The following is a 14,037-nucleotide window of genomic DNA, read 5'->3' on the forward strand; positions in this document are numbered from 1 at the left end:
AGAATCTTGTCTTAGCTTCATTCCCTTCTCTCGCCGCCTAGCCCCTCTTCTCTTCCAGGTTTCCAAAATGCCTTTCCAGGCTAGAACCCAGGCTGTGATCTGCTGGCCGGACACAACAGACTTTCACGTTCTGTGACAGTGCTCCTGTTAGCCAGGCCTCCACTGAACATTACTGGGGTGGCTCCGGTTTTGCTGCTAGGAACAAGTGTGCAAAGAGCCCTATCAACACACTTCTGTTGGCAAGCTTGCAGGTCCTGCGCATCTGCAGGATGGTGAAGTCTTAGCAATGATCCAGGTGTATTCTCATGCAGTGTCACCTGCAGACCTTGTTGACAGTTGCTGAGATCCTTGCCAACCTGACAGGTGAAGCTCTATCTCCGCACAGTTTCATTTGCATTTTCTTATCACGGGTAAGGGGACTTCGTAATGTGTGGGTCAATTTTATTTTTGTTTCCTCCCTTCTCTATTGATTTTTTCATCTTTTTCTTCCCATTTTGAAAGACATTTACATATGAAAGAGGTGAGCCCCTCTTCTATGGTGTGAGCAATAAATATTTCCTCCAACATTTCATTTATGTTATAGTTTTATTTGTAGTGTTTGTTTGTCATAAATAAGAATTTGATTATAGCTGGGCAGTGGTGGTGCCCGCCTTTGATCCCAGCACTTGAGGCAGAGGAAGGCAGATTCTGAGTGTGAGGCCAGATTAGTTCACAGAGTAAGTTCCGGGACAGCCAGGGCTACCTAGAGAAACTCAGTCTTGAAGCACTCATCCCCAAACAATTGATTTTAAAGTTAAAATGGATTTTGGGGCTCCAAATTCTGAGTTATAGGTGCTATACTTTATTCTAAGGCTTGTGCCCTTTGGATTAGTGATAAAAATCTTTCAAGGCCCTGTCTTTGATGTTCTTAATTAAATAAAAGTGTGAGGGAGGAGGTGTGTTGTGAACAGTCTTTCCCCATTAGTTATACAATGAGACCCTGAGGAGGAAAGAGGAGGAGGAGGAGGAAGACAAGGAGGAGGAAGATGAGGAAGAGAAAGAGAAGGAGGGAGACAAGGAGGAGTAAGAGGCAGAGGAAGATGAGGAAGGGAAAGGAGGAGGAAGCGGGAGAGGAGGAAGAGGAAGAAGAGGAGGAGAAAGGCAAGGAGGATGAGGAAGACAAAGAGGAGGAAGAGGAGGAGGAGGAAGTGGAAGAGGAGGTTATTGAAAGTTACATGGAGTAAATTTGAATAGAGAAATATTACTGTCTTATCTCATCAAAATCTAAACTAGGTTCTGATGAGGAAGTGGTTCAAAGGCATGTCCCCTGGAGCTGGAATATGGAAGTCCTGTCCAGTAGGTCTGTGACAGATCAACATTCTTTTTTCTTATAGAAATGATGGGATACATATCTCCGTGCTAGAAAAAGAATTATCCCCAGAAAGAAGGAAACAATCAGAACAAAAAGCAAAGATGCATGCATTGTTAGCTTTGTGTCCCAATGTGCAAACACCTGAGCTAGTCCATGCAAAAGGGGGCTCATGGTTTGTATTGGCTCGTGGTTTTGGAGGTTTCAGACCCAGACCGTGGTCGCGTGTTCTTGTTGCCTTTGGGCTTAGGAAATATTACACCATGGTGGAACCCATGGAGGAAGAGAACTGTTTATCTCATGTTGCAGGAACCAAAGAGAAAGAGGAGAGAGGACTGGTACCCTACTATACCCTTTGAACACAGCCCCATGAGATCTAACTTCCTCCAAATAAACTCTACCTCCTAAGGTTTCTATCAGATCCCAGTAGCACCATTCACTGTGGACCAAGTCTTTAACCCATGAGTCTCTGATAGAAAGTGACATTATAGATAGAAACTCTGTAGTGCAATGAATATTGAAATTGATGTGTTATATTAATATATTTCCTTATACTGTTTTAATCTTATTTAATCATACTCTTCTTTTATTTCCATGTTTGGTCAAATGACATTCTTTTTCTAAATCTTGACCATGATATGAAATGTCTCTGAAAAGTCAGATTTTTTTTTTTTTTTGGAACAGACTCTCACTAAAATTTGTGTGGGAAGGCACAAAAGTAACTTGTCTATGGAGAGAGCCTTGTCTGACATGGGACACTGGGTTTCACTTCCTCTGGTGCCACACAGGTGTTTTGTGAAGGGATGTACAATATCAGCTCTCCTGAAGCCTTCAGGAGACTAATGAGCTCTGCTCTTGCCTGTTGTTGCTTACTCTTTCCCCAGGACAGGAGGCCTCAAGAGCTTAGCTCCTCTCACACTAGGATTATTTTCTTCCCTGTCTTCATCGTTGCAGAGCTTTTGAAATCAACTTGCAACATATCCTTTGTTCTTCCCTGAGAGAATGTGGGCTCTGACTTCAAGAGGAGAGACACTCACCATGGGAACTGAGGGGCACACGCTGACTGGAGAAATGACAGGGAAGGCAAAATGGAGGAGCGGTAGCTGCTGGGCCTCACAACTCTGCACTCTGTTTCATGGCGGTCATGATACAACCTTCTTGGACACAAGACATAAATGCATCTGAACACTCAGGTTTCGGTTGAGAAGGAGTTACAGTATAAGCACCTGCAGTAAGTGTGAGTAACCCTCATTGTATGTCATAGGGACAAGAAGGATATTATAAATGCTGCTTTTATCCTTCTAACCATGATTTAATGACTCGATTCCTCAAGCTACAGTTACAAGAACTTGTGACTTTGAAGAGTCTAGCAGACAAACTTAAGACCAGGCCAGTGAACAGGAAGTGAATAGGGAGGCAAGGCACTGAACCAGGTCTGCTTTTTGGCAAAGGCAAATTTTCTTTTACTCTTTCTTAGGCCTTTTAGGGGAGCCATGAGATGACTTAGTTTAAGGTGCTTGCCAAGGGAGTCTTGCAACCCAAGTTCAAACCCCACGGACTCCACACAGTTGTTCTCCAGTCTCCATGTGCACACACACACACATGGAGCGTGAAGACCTGAGAGTGAAGGTCTTCCACCTAAGTGTGAAGACCTGAGTTCAGATCCCCAACACCACATAGAAAGCCGGGTATGGAAGTATGTGTCTGTAACACTGATGCTAGGAGAACCAGAGTCCGGGAGCTTTCAGGATGATGGTCCTCAGCTAGCCATACAATCCATGCGGAGTTCAGTGACAAAGCCTGGTTCTAAACACCAAATGAATGAATGAATGAATGAATGAGGTGGAGACTGATAGATAAAAACACCCAACATTGAACTCTGATCTCAACAGGCACACATGAGCACAGTGCCCCCTCCCCCACGCTGGAGCACAAATACACACACTCACATACACATACACACACACATCACTTGATTGAGATTCAACATTTATTCTTGTGAACATGGAGTCATTTTTTATGTTTCAAATTAATGACAAATTTGGTCATACCCACTAACTGTAGAGAAAACAATACTCAATTGATTTCCCTGACTTTGCCTATTAAAAGCTATTGAATCGCTCAGTTTGTCTATTATGGTTTTAAATGCAAGTTACCCAGCTGCCGAAGATGACTCCCACCATCTATACCACCACATACTTGTTTTTTCTTTTATTCCCTTTCTGTTTCTGTTTTTATCTTTTCCTGAAGCAAAGGAAGGATGCAGACATCCAAATTCAGAACGGACTAAAATCAAACACCCACTGAATTTGATTCCCTTCTCGAATAAAGTCAAGCCCTTATCAGTGTCTTGCAGAGATTCTCAGATGTTATCTCCGCGGGCCAGATTAGGAGGCTAACGCTCTCAGGGCTGAGTAGGAGCGAGCCAGTCACTCTCTTCTGTCAGCAGCCCTTGCTTCAGCCATCCAGATAAATCAATTAATAGAATGCAGAGCTGCCGTTTTGCCTTTCTCCTTCCCATACTTCCCTACTTCCCTCTTCCAGGCTCCCCGGACCCCTCAGTCCCCTGTCTAATACCATCTGAGAGTCCTTATTTACAAGAGGGCTTGTGCAGGTGCAAGCATTCAAGCTGCCCACAGCACAGAGGGCAGTGGCCACCTCTCCCCTCCTCTCCTCCAGGCTTCCCCCTCTTTGTGAGACCCTTTTCTTTTCAGCTTTTCAGACCAAAGGCCCCCCTCACCCGCTAATCTAATCGGATTATGCTAATTTGTACTTCACAAACCTAAACAGCATAACCAGGCTCTGCAGAGGGTTAAAGCCGAGGAGAGAGAGGTACAATGACTTCAGCAGTAAACCTACCCCCTGAGAGTACGGAGAGAAATGTCGATCCTGTGTTCAGCCTCACAAAGCCGCCCCTCTGGGAAGCCCCCAGTTTAGAGTGTCCAGGCTCCGCAGTGTTAGCGTCAGAGCATGGCATACAGCAGGCACAGATAGGGCCAGAGGGAAGGTACTGTTTCTCCTGGTGTGTGGTAAGCCCCTCTCCCCATTTGCTCAGTTACCCCCGTGGTTAATCTACCCCTAACTGATAGACCGAATGCAAAGATGCACGTCTACAAGCTGCCCACGAAGGATGATGCTGGGTTGTAGGAAGGACGATGCTCTGGGATGTATGAAGTTGTCTGAGACTTAGTATTGCACTTCAGAATTTCAGCTGGCTGGGGAAAAAATATTTTAGGTACAGAAACTAGAAAACATGTCTACAGGATGATACACTTCCTCTCTCGTGTCTGGCCCTGTGAAGCCGGCTCTGCGACTCATCTTCTAGATCCTTCTGGGGTGATTTTTCTTAGCGGGTGGATGTTGAGATAGAGCTTCTCTGGGTAGCTCTGGCTGTCCTGGAATTCACCCTGTAGACCAGACTAGATTCAAACTTAGAGATCTACCAGCCAGCCTGTGCCTCCACTACCCAGCCTAGGAGTGATACGATTTACGTCTTTATTAATTTTATGCCTTGCCAAAGTTTACAAGCTTGTTACTTAATTTTAATAAGTGGACTGTGAGATTCACCTGGTAAGGTAGGGAGTGGTTCAGTGGTAAAGTGTGGAAGTTTTGGGTTGAAGATGAAAGCTCTTCCGTAGACTCATGTTTGACCAGCTGGCTCCCTGCTGGTGATGGCTGTTTCCAGAGGTTTTGGAAACTATATGAGACAAGACTTAGGCCACAGGGGGTGGGTCTTACCGGGACTCCTCTTTGCTCCTTGTCTGCCAAGAAATGAATGGTCTCTGCTACATTCTCCTGTAGTTAAGACATGCCAGGCATGCAACTCAGGACCAGGTAGGTGATCATGGACTGAGAAACCTCAAGACAAAAATAAAGTTGTTCTTTCTTGAGATTTTTTTTTGGGTTGAGGGGTCAGGTAATTTTGTTACAGTGATAAAAATTTAATTAAGACGGTTTTCTTAGTATGTGTGAGGCCTTGGGGTCCAAAAGGAAATTAAATAAGATTGCTATTCTTTAAAAAAGGATTTACTTATTTATTTTATGTATGTGAGTACACTGTCGGCCATCTTCAGACATACCAGAAGAAGGCATCAGATCCCATTACAGATGGTTGTGAGCCACCATGTGGTTGCTGGGAACTGAACTTGGGCCCTCTGGAAGGACAGTCAGTGCTCTTAACCGCTGAGCCATGTCTCCAGCCCCTACTTGTATTTTCAAGCTCTATTGTCAAGCATTGAACGTGAATGGATGTTAAATTGCTCCTCCAAGAAGGCTCATCTGAATCTACTGTTCTCCCTCCTTTCCCAGCATCCCCCTTGTGAAGGCTGGACCTCAGGAGGTCAAGAGTACCATTCTCTCACAAGGGCTTTTGCAACAAATGGGTTTCAAATTCAGGATCCTCCTGTCTCAGCCTCTCAAGAACTGGCTGCTATTACGAATGTTAGCCTCTCAGGTACAGATTGGTATTGCCACCAATCCCAACATGAACAGACTTTTACAGGACCTTCACGCATGGATGAACACTACTTGGTGTTCTCAAATGGGTAGGAGTTTGGATAATAAATCAAAGAAACCAGTGAAAACTAAGACATTTTTAACATACCATTCAAAGCTATTTTTAACATACCATTCAAAGCTATTTTTAACATACCATTCTGCAAAGAGGGATGTCAGCACAGAAAAAAAGCAAACTTGATCCTTGGACTAATGTGACATAAGATAGTGGCTTTTAAAGTCCCAGATCTAGAGAGGTTCCCTCTTCTCTTGCTCCATTGTCAAATTTTCCATCTCACTGATTGAAGGCACAACGCCTTGTCTAATGAGTCACGTGGGGTTAGAGACTCTCCCCACCCCCACCCGTCTTCGTGGGCTCAGACTACTTGTGACTTTCTAATTCCCAGAGTTCTGAGACAAGTAGGCACCACAGTCAGCCAGGAGAGGGAGGGCCTAGTGTTTCTGGCTTCCCTGTAACTCTGATGAGCTCTCAACACACCGCCTGTTGAAAAGGAGCCATAGCAATCTATTTCTTAAAGCATCTCCGCTCATTTTTAGTCCTGACAATTCCCGTCTGTCCAGGGCCCTCCTCTCTTGGAGAAGACATTAGTAAACACTCTCAACTGGAGTCTCCCACTCATCTAGAGCCTTGCCTGTCTTCCTCCCAGAGTTCTTGCTGCCTTGGTTGACTGACACTCAGCACTTTGACTAATTGGTTTCTAAGTAGGCTGTCCCCTGGGGTGACAAAGCTTCAGCAGTTGGAGACATGGGCCCTGGAGACTGTCTGCCACACACCTGTCCCTGTCACAGCTCGCAGAGCAAAGTGTCTTTCTCCTTTTCCTGAGGCCTCATTCCCTCTGGGATCTTTCACTGAGTTCTGTTTCTGATCTGAGAGAGTCTTGTAATTCACAGTTCATTTACTGAGTGGAAAAGATTAACTATTCTGAAATGAATGAATGGGTGGGTGTGGGGGTTCTTCTCAGTCTTGTGCTCCTGTCACCCAACTCCCTCCCCACGAGCCCAAAGTAGGATACAGTGATGCCCACGCAGCAGCAATAACCAGTGCCCATCAAGAGAAGGAGGGGAAGGCGTGTCTTGTTTCTTTTCTTTCTCTCTTTCCTTCCTTCCTTTGTTTCTCTTTCTTTCTGTTGTTGTTGTTGCTGCTGCTGTTGTTGTTTGTTTTGCTTTGTTTTTGTTTGTTTGTTTGTTTTAGACAGGGCTTCTCTGTATAGCCCTGGCTGCCTTGGAACTCACTCTGTGGACCAGCCTAGCTTCCAACTCACAGAGACCTTTGTCTCCCAAATGCGGGGATTAAAGGCATGTGCCACTACTGCCCCCTGGCATACCTTACTTCTATTCTCATTCCAACACTTGTTACCACAGAGACCAGGCTGTTGTGGCCTTGGAATGGTGTTTGACCACCTGTATTCAATAAGCTAATTAAAGAAATAAGTGAAAGCAAGAGTCAGAAAGATTTATCCAGTGTCACCACAGAAAAGAGGCCATTGGTGTCTCCCACCTCTTTGGGGTCCTAGAGGATACCATTTTGATTAGGCTGTCTGGTCAGCAAGCTCTAGGTGTCTTCCTGTCTTTATCTCCCAACATATATCACCATACTCAGAATTTCACATGAGAGCTGGGGAATTGAACTCAGATCTGAACAGCCCTTAACAACCAATCTGTCTCCCTGGGCCCTGAAAAGTAGTAGTTTTTTTTGTTGTTGACGATGATAATTATTTTGTAATTAATTTATTTATTGAGGAGTCTACCAATGTAAACTTGGCTGGCCTGGAACTTGCTACATAGACCAGGCTAGCCTTGAACTCACTTAGTTAGATCTGCCTGTCTCTGTCTCCTGAGTACTGTGATTAGAGGCATGTGTCCCCACACTCAGCTTCCCCTAGTAGTTTAAAATTAATTTCCTTAGGTGATTGTCTGTTGGGTTAGCCAGAGGGCAATAGGTACAGAGGCAAAGCAGTCCTAGTCAAGATGAGGTCCTGCCTGTCATTACCGCATTATTTTCTGGGCTCCAGTTTCTCCTGAAAGGCTGTCTGATAAGTTGTCAGAACTATGTGAAATCTCTTTATGGAAGACAGACTCTCTTATGGTTACAGAGCCCCATCCTTTCCCTCCCTCCCTTCCTTCCTTCCTTCCTTCCTTCCTTCCTTCCTTCCTTCCTTCCTTCCTTCCTTTTTTCACACACCACTCTTGCAGAGAACCTGAATTCAGCTCCCAGTACCCATGTCAGGTGGCGCACAATCACATGTAACTCCAGCTCCAGAAGGTCTGGCCTGTCATGCCTGCTTTCTTGAGCACACACAGACATATACATGTAATAAAAATAAAATAAATCTTTAAAAATAATATATAACAGAAATCTAATATTTTAAAGAAACGAATAAAAATATCTAGGTCTTTTTATAAGACTTACTAATAGTCATTGTTATTAAACTAGAAAATGTTTCCTAAATTTATTCTAGCAGTTTATTTTGCATTGTATACACCCGCACTGTTCCTCAAAGCCAGGATTCAGTGATCCTGAACGTAGAAAACGATGTTAATGATTCTCCCCATCCTGCTTGTACAACACAGTGTGGCCTAAGAGCTGCCATGAGCACACTGAAAATAAAACCAAGAAGAAAGGAGTTATGTATCAGCATGGAATGGGCAGGAAGCCAAATCTAAGTCCAAATAGCTGTGGATATTTAGCTCAGGATCAGTTTCTAGGGCAGCACATTCTCTCTGGATTCTCTCTGTTCCAGTGAGATCCTGGCCATGTCCAAGGGTATGGAATAGCTACCCAGAGGAGTTAAGAAGATCCTAGGGAGACAGACCTTGCTAGGATGTCCTTACCCCTAAGCCCATTATCATTATACAGTCTTGTAAAATAATATTTTACAAAGCTCACCACTCTCCATCAAGCAAAAATATAAAAATGGGTATATTTCTCTGAGTCTTTAAGTTTTCAGTTTTAACAAGTCTTGTCCCATCAAAAGTTTTGAATAGTTTTGTTAAGCCTTTCTTTTGTTACTCCATCTTTTGACACAGGTATCTCCATCATGACCCTTACAATAGGTAAGGAAAGAGACCACACCTTTCCGCCCCTACCGTGCCCTGGCTTTTATAAAGACAAAGGGTCCCATCTCTGTGACCAGCCCTCACTTTTCTTTTCCTTCTTTTTTTTATTTAATTTTAAGATTTATTTATTTTATGAGTACACTGTAGCTGTCTTCAGACACACCAGAAGAGGGCGTGAGATCCCATTACAGATGGTTGTGAGGCACCATGTGGTTGCTGGGATTTGAACTCAGGACCTCTGGAAGAGCAGTCAGTGCTCTTAACCGCTGAGCCATCTCTCCAGCCCATCCCTCACCTTTCACAAAGCCCCAGCTCAGAACTGGTCCACAACTCTAGCTTGTACCATGGCTTTCTTTCTGCCATTTTGATGCCGATTCTCCTGAATAGAGGCATGACACTTACCTCCATATGAAAGTATCTGTGGAAAGATGCCGCATGTCTGAGGTGCTGTGGAAACAATATTTTAATTTTCCTTTTTGGTCATTACCCCAAGCCAGAGTTGTTCTGATTCTAGCTGGATCCTTGAGCTTTTTTTTTTTTTACCATCCTCAAGAATATAAAAGACACCCTGCTGCATCAGTTACCCTTCTCAACACCTCAATAAAATACATACATGTGGGGAGCATGAGGTGGCTGGTCACATTAATGCCACAGCTGTGAGCAGAACAAGGTGGGTCCTGGTGCTCAGTCCATTTCGTTTATTCAGTCTGAGACTTCAGTCCATGGAGATAGTGCTCACATTTGGGATGGGTCTTCCCTCTTCAGCTAAACCTCTATAGACACACTTGTAGGTAAGGTTTCATGGTGACTCTGAATCTAGTCAAGTAGACTACTAAGATCACATACAACCCTGTGTTCTGGGCCTAGTCTTCAGTAGGTGCAGGATCCCAGAGCAGCATCTCTACAATGCACCCAACAAGCTAAGCAGTGTACCTCAGAGAGTTCTTAATATGGAGACATGGGAAGGCATATCTGGGATATTTGGGACTGGCGCTGTGGTTAGATGTGAAAACAAGAGCAGGGGAAGCAGGCTTGTTCTTCTGGACTGTTCATCTGCTCAGGCATGCTGGTCTGAACACCCTAACTACCTGGGATGTTGAATCAGAAGCTCTCAAGTTCAATGCCAACCTGGGCAACAGAGGGAGAGCCTGTCCTCAGAAGAGAAAGAAGGATTGAAAAGCCCAATAAATACTGGCTGCCCTGACTGCTATTGTACTAATTTTAACCAGAAATTGTCACCTGTTTATGAACTTGGCCTTGAAATCTTAGAAGATGTGTGTTACAAAACGTGCAGACCAGAGCCCTGTCTTTATTTAGTTTTATTTTGGTCCCCTAACTGGACTGCCTGGTTGGGCCTCAGTGGGAAAGGTCGTGCTTAGTCCTGCTGGGACTTGATGTTTCAGGGTGAGTAAATACCTAAGGGGGGTTCCTCCTTCTCTGAGGAGAAGGGGAGAGGGTGATAGGAGAGGGATTTGTAAGGATGGGACTTGGGAGGGAAGGATAGAGGAGGCTTTAATCTGGATGTAAAGTGAATAAATAAATAAATTATTGGAAAAAGACTTTTTCCTATCATTTATAACATGTTTTGTATATTTTGGCTAAGGAGTGTATTTTTAAAGGTGTCTTTTGATAATGAGAAGTTAGTTATTTTTTTATGTAATTTCTTTCCTTTTAAGATTTAATTATTTTACTTTTTGGAGAATTCATGTATGAGTACTGTTGTTACATTATTCACATCCTATAGCCTATAGCCAAGACTTTTTTCTTTTTTCTTATTTTGTGAGAAGTTATCTGTCCTTTGGACAGCAAATTCTTTTCGGAGGTTAAGTGTATGTTTTTATTGTGGTTGTTTGTTTTTTCATTTACCTGTTCAGAAGAAATTCTGTTCTAGTTTAAAGTAGTTTTATATAGCTAGTCATCCAAATGTCCTTGTCTCTGAGATGTCTTCTTGTTTTATTGGCTTGATTTTTGACTACTCAAGCCAATAGGCTGTGCACCGAGTGGCTTAGGGTGGCTTTCTTAGTCTCAGCTCCGTTTGAACTGACCAGACTTGCCAGCCACCTATTCCAATGAGCCAGTCTTCACATCCCTGTGTCTAATTTTACCCTCAGTCTCTCTCCTGGTTACAGATTCGCAACTCTTCACCAGTTGTTCTAACCTTAGCTGGAAAAGGAGTGTCCCCTGATTTAGAACATGTCCTAGCTAATCCTGGTTTTTACAATGGCTTGTCAAGGTTGGGTGAAGTGAGAGCTTTAGAGGCCACCTTAAAAATTTTTTTTTTTTTTTTTTTTTTTTTTTTTACCAAAACAAGTTACATTTTAGCATAAATGACTTCTAGCTGAGAGAATGTGAAAGAGAGATCCAGAAAAGCTCTGGAAAGTGCCATGTTCACAGCCACTGTTTTATCTCCTAGTATTACAGGAAGAATCATTGCTACTTGTTTTGGAGAATTCATAATTATCATTAACTAACTTTAAAAATAAAACAAGATAAATAACAAAGCAAAAAGGAGAAAAATAAAGAAAAAAATCCCATATCTTTTTTTTGGAGTGCTATAGACAATTTTTGGTTGTGTGTATAATGTGTGTAGATATGTGTGTGTGTGTGCGCAAGTGTGTGTGCACGTGGAGGTCCAAAGTTGACATCAGGGTTTCTCTCTATTGGTTGAGGCAGAGTCTCTTCATAAAACCAGAACACACCATCCCAGCTGGTCTAACTAGCCGGCTTGTCCTGAGGACTCCCTATTTCTGCATCTCGAGTTCTAAAATTATACATAGCTCCAAACCTGCCTGGTTTTGATGTGGGCTCTCCAGCCGTCTCCTTTACCCACTGAGCCCTTTTTATACTCTGTCCTAGACGGTTAATTTCATTGAACACTGGAAAGTGTGTAGGTACCTCTGCAAGGGTTAGACTGATGATCTGTATTTCCATTAGGACAAGCAGGCAGTAGGCTGGGAATCAAACTCGGTGGCAGAGCACCTGCCTAGCCAGTGTGATGCCATTTCCCTTCCCTGTGACGAGGCTGTGGAGGGGGGAATCGAGGCAAATGCAGTAGAATACAGCTTTGAATTCTCTTATGTGGGGTCGTCTACTCATGGCAAGGGAAAATTGTTCAGGAAGTCTTTATGTTATCAGATAAATCAACATTGGTTCACCATCACTGGCTATCCTTGGGGGCTTCCTACGTGCGAGGCCCCGTTCTTCATGTTTATTACTATGCTTGCAATGGAATGGTTCCCTTCTGTAACTGGTTGGGTTTATGAACCCAACCCACTTGCAGTTTCCCAGGATTTATTCCTGGGTGCCATTGACTCTGATATCCAGTTCTCCTAGAGGGAAATGTAAGAGGCTCGTCTCTGACTTCATCCTTCTGCTACATAAAGTGGATCTGCTTTCTTCTGTTTTGAGACTCAGTAGTTAAAAGGCAGGTGCTGATGGCGAATGCTTTGCATCTCAGCATGCAGAGGGGAGAGGCAGGTGTGCCTCAGTGAGTTTCAGGCTAGCCTGGTCTTCATGGTGATATCCTGTCTCAAAAATAAAATAAAAAGGAAGCAGGTGCTGAAAGCCAACATCATGACTTCTCCATTTGCTGGAAGAATTGCCTATATTCAGACACCTTCCTACCTAGGGCTCTTTTTATATGTCAGAGCATCAAGTACTCATTTTGTTCATGTTGCTGGCATGCTGGGCTTTCAAGACACCTACACAACTTACAGACATCTCGTGAGTACTCGGATGCATATTTATAGATTTTCTTTCCAACCTTTTCTGTCATTAACTTGTTAGCTAGTTAATTAATTAATAATGAGAATTCTCCATAGAACTCTCAGAAGACATCACTTCCACCTTCTAACAATGAGAAGCTAGATAGTCTACGAGCTTTTTTATCAGTAAAAGTCAGCAACTGGTCCTGGGGTCTTCGTGACCAACCTTCTAAGCAGTGGGAGTTCAGAGGGAAGAGTGCTTGCTTTGCTAGTCCTCTAGGAGGAAACACGGGCTCCCCTCCCTCACACAATCCAGACTCTCTCTAAACAGATAAAGGACTATTTTATCTCACATAACTGAAGGTCAGAGAGGCATAACTGATAAAGTTGGTTATCTGCTTTTCCCCCCCTCATGGTTCCAAGTTGGCTGCTGAAAGCTGGTCATGACAAGAGCACAGGTCTTTCTTATCAGGGAGATTTCATTTCTCCCTCCCAATGATCCACTTTTCTCTCTTTTCATTATTACTGTCGTGTTTGATTCTTGCCGCTTTGAAAAAAATCTTGAGGGTGGACTGTCTCAGTCTTTCCCCTTTGTTCAGTTCAGAAGTTGATAACAGAATTCTCCTTTCATTTAATTTGCCGATATTTTAATAAATGTACTTATTCCTTACAAAGAGGCTCGATGAGACACATTTAATTTTTGTAAATATTTATTTATTTATTTATTTATTTATTGTATGTAAGTACACTGTAGTTGTCTTCAGACACCCCAGAAGAGAGTATCAGATCTCATTACGGATGGTCGTGAGCCACCATGTGGTTGCTAGGATTTGAACTCAGGACCTTCAGAAGAGCAGTCGGTGCTCTTACCCACTGATCCATCTCTCCAGCCCCATGAGACACATTTAATTTTTAATTTAATAGGCAGAGGATACACATGTTGGATTAATCATGTATGGTACCTACTATAACTGTAGATGTCAAGAAACTTTGGTGCGAGGAAGTCTACAGGATCAAGAGCAAACACAAAAGTATACCCTGTGAATGAGTTAACACTGGGACCCTCCCCATCGAAACCTATCAACAATGGAAATAAAGACTCAGAAAAGACCCCAAACCAAACCAATAACCAACACTTACCAGCTAGGACGTCTTACTCCTTTCCTCTAACTTGGCTCTTCCTCTGCCCACCGAGTGTCCTAACCGTAGAGGAATAGAAGACAGGAGAAATGGGAGGCTGAGTCACCAGATGTCCTCCCCTCATTGATTGTCCTGGAGAGGTAAGCCTGAGCTGTTGGAAGAGGAGAGGCTCTGAATTGGGTGGAACATTGATACTGTTAACTGTAATGAACTTTCTCTCTCTTTAGTCATCTCTCTTCTTTTTATTTTCTTTTTGTTTTTGAGACAGGGTTT

The sequence above is a fragment of the Mus caroli genome, chromosome 4 (genome assembly GCF_900094665.2).
Source record: "Mus caroli chromosome 4, CAROLI_EIJ_v1.1, whole genome shotgun sequence".
Classification (NCBI taxonomy): Eukaryota; Metazoa; Chordata; class Mammalia; order Rodentia; family Muridae; genus Mus; species Mus caroli.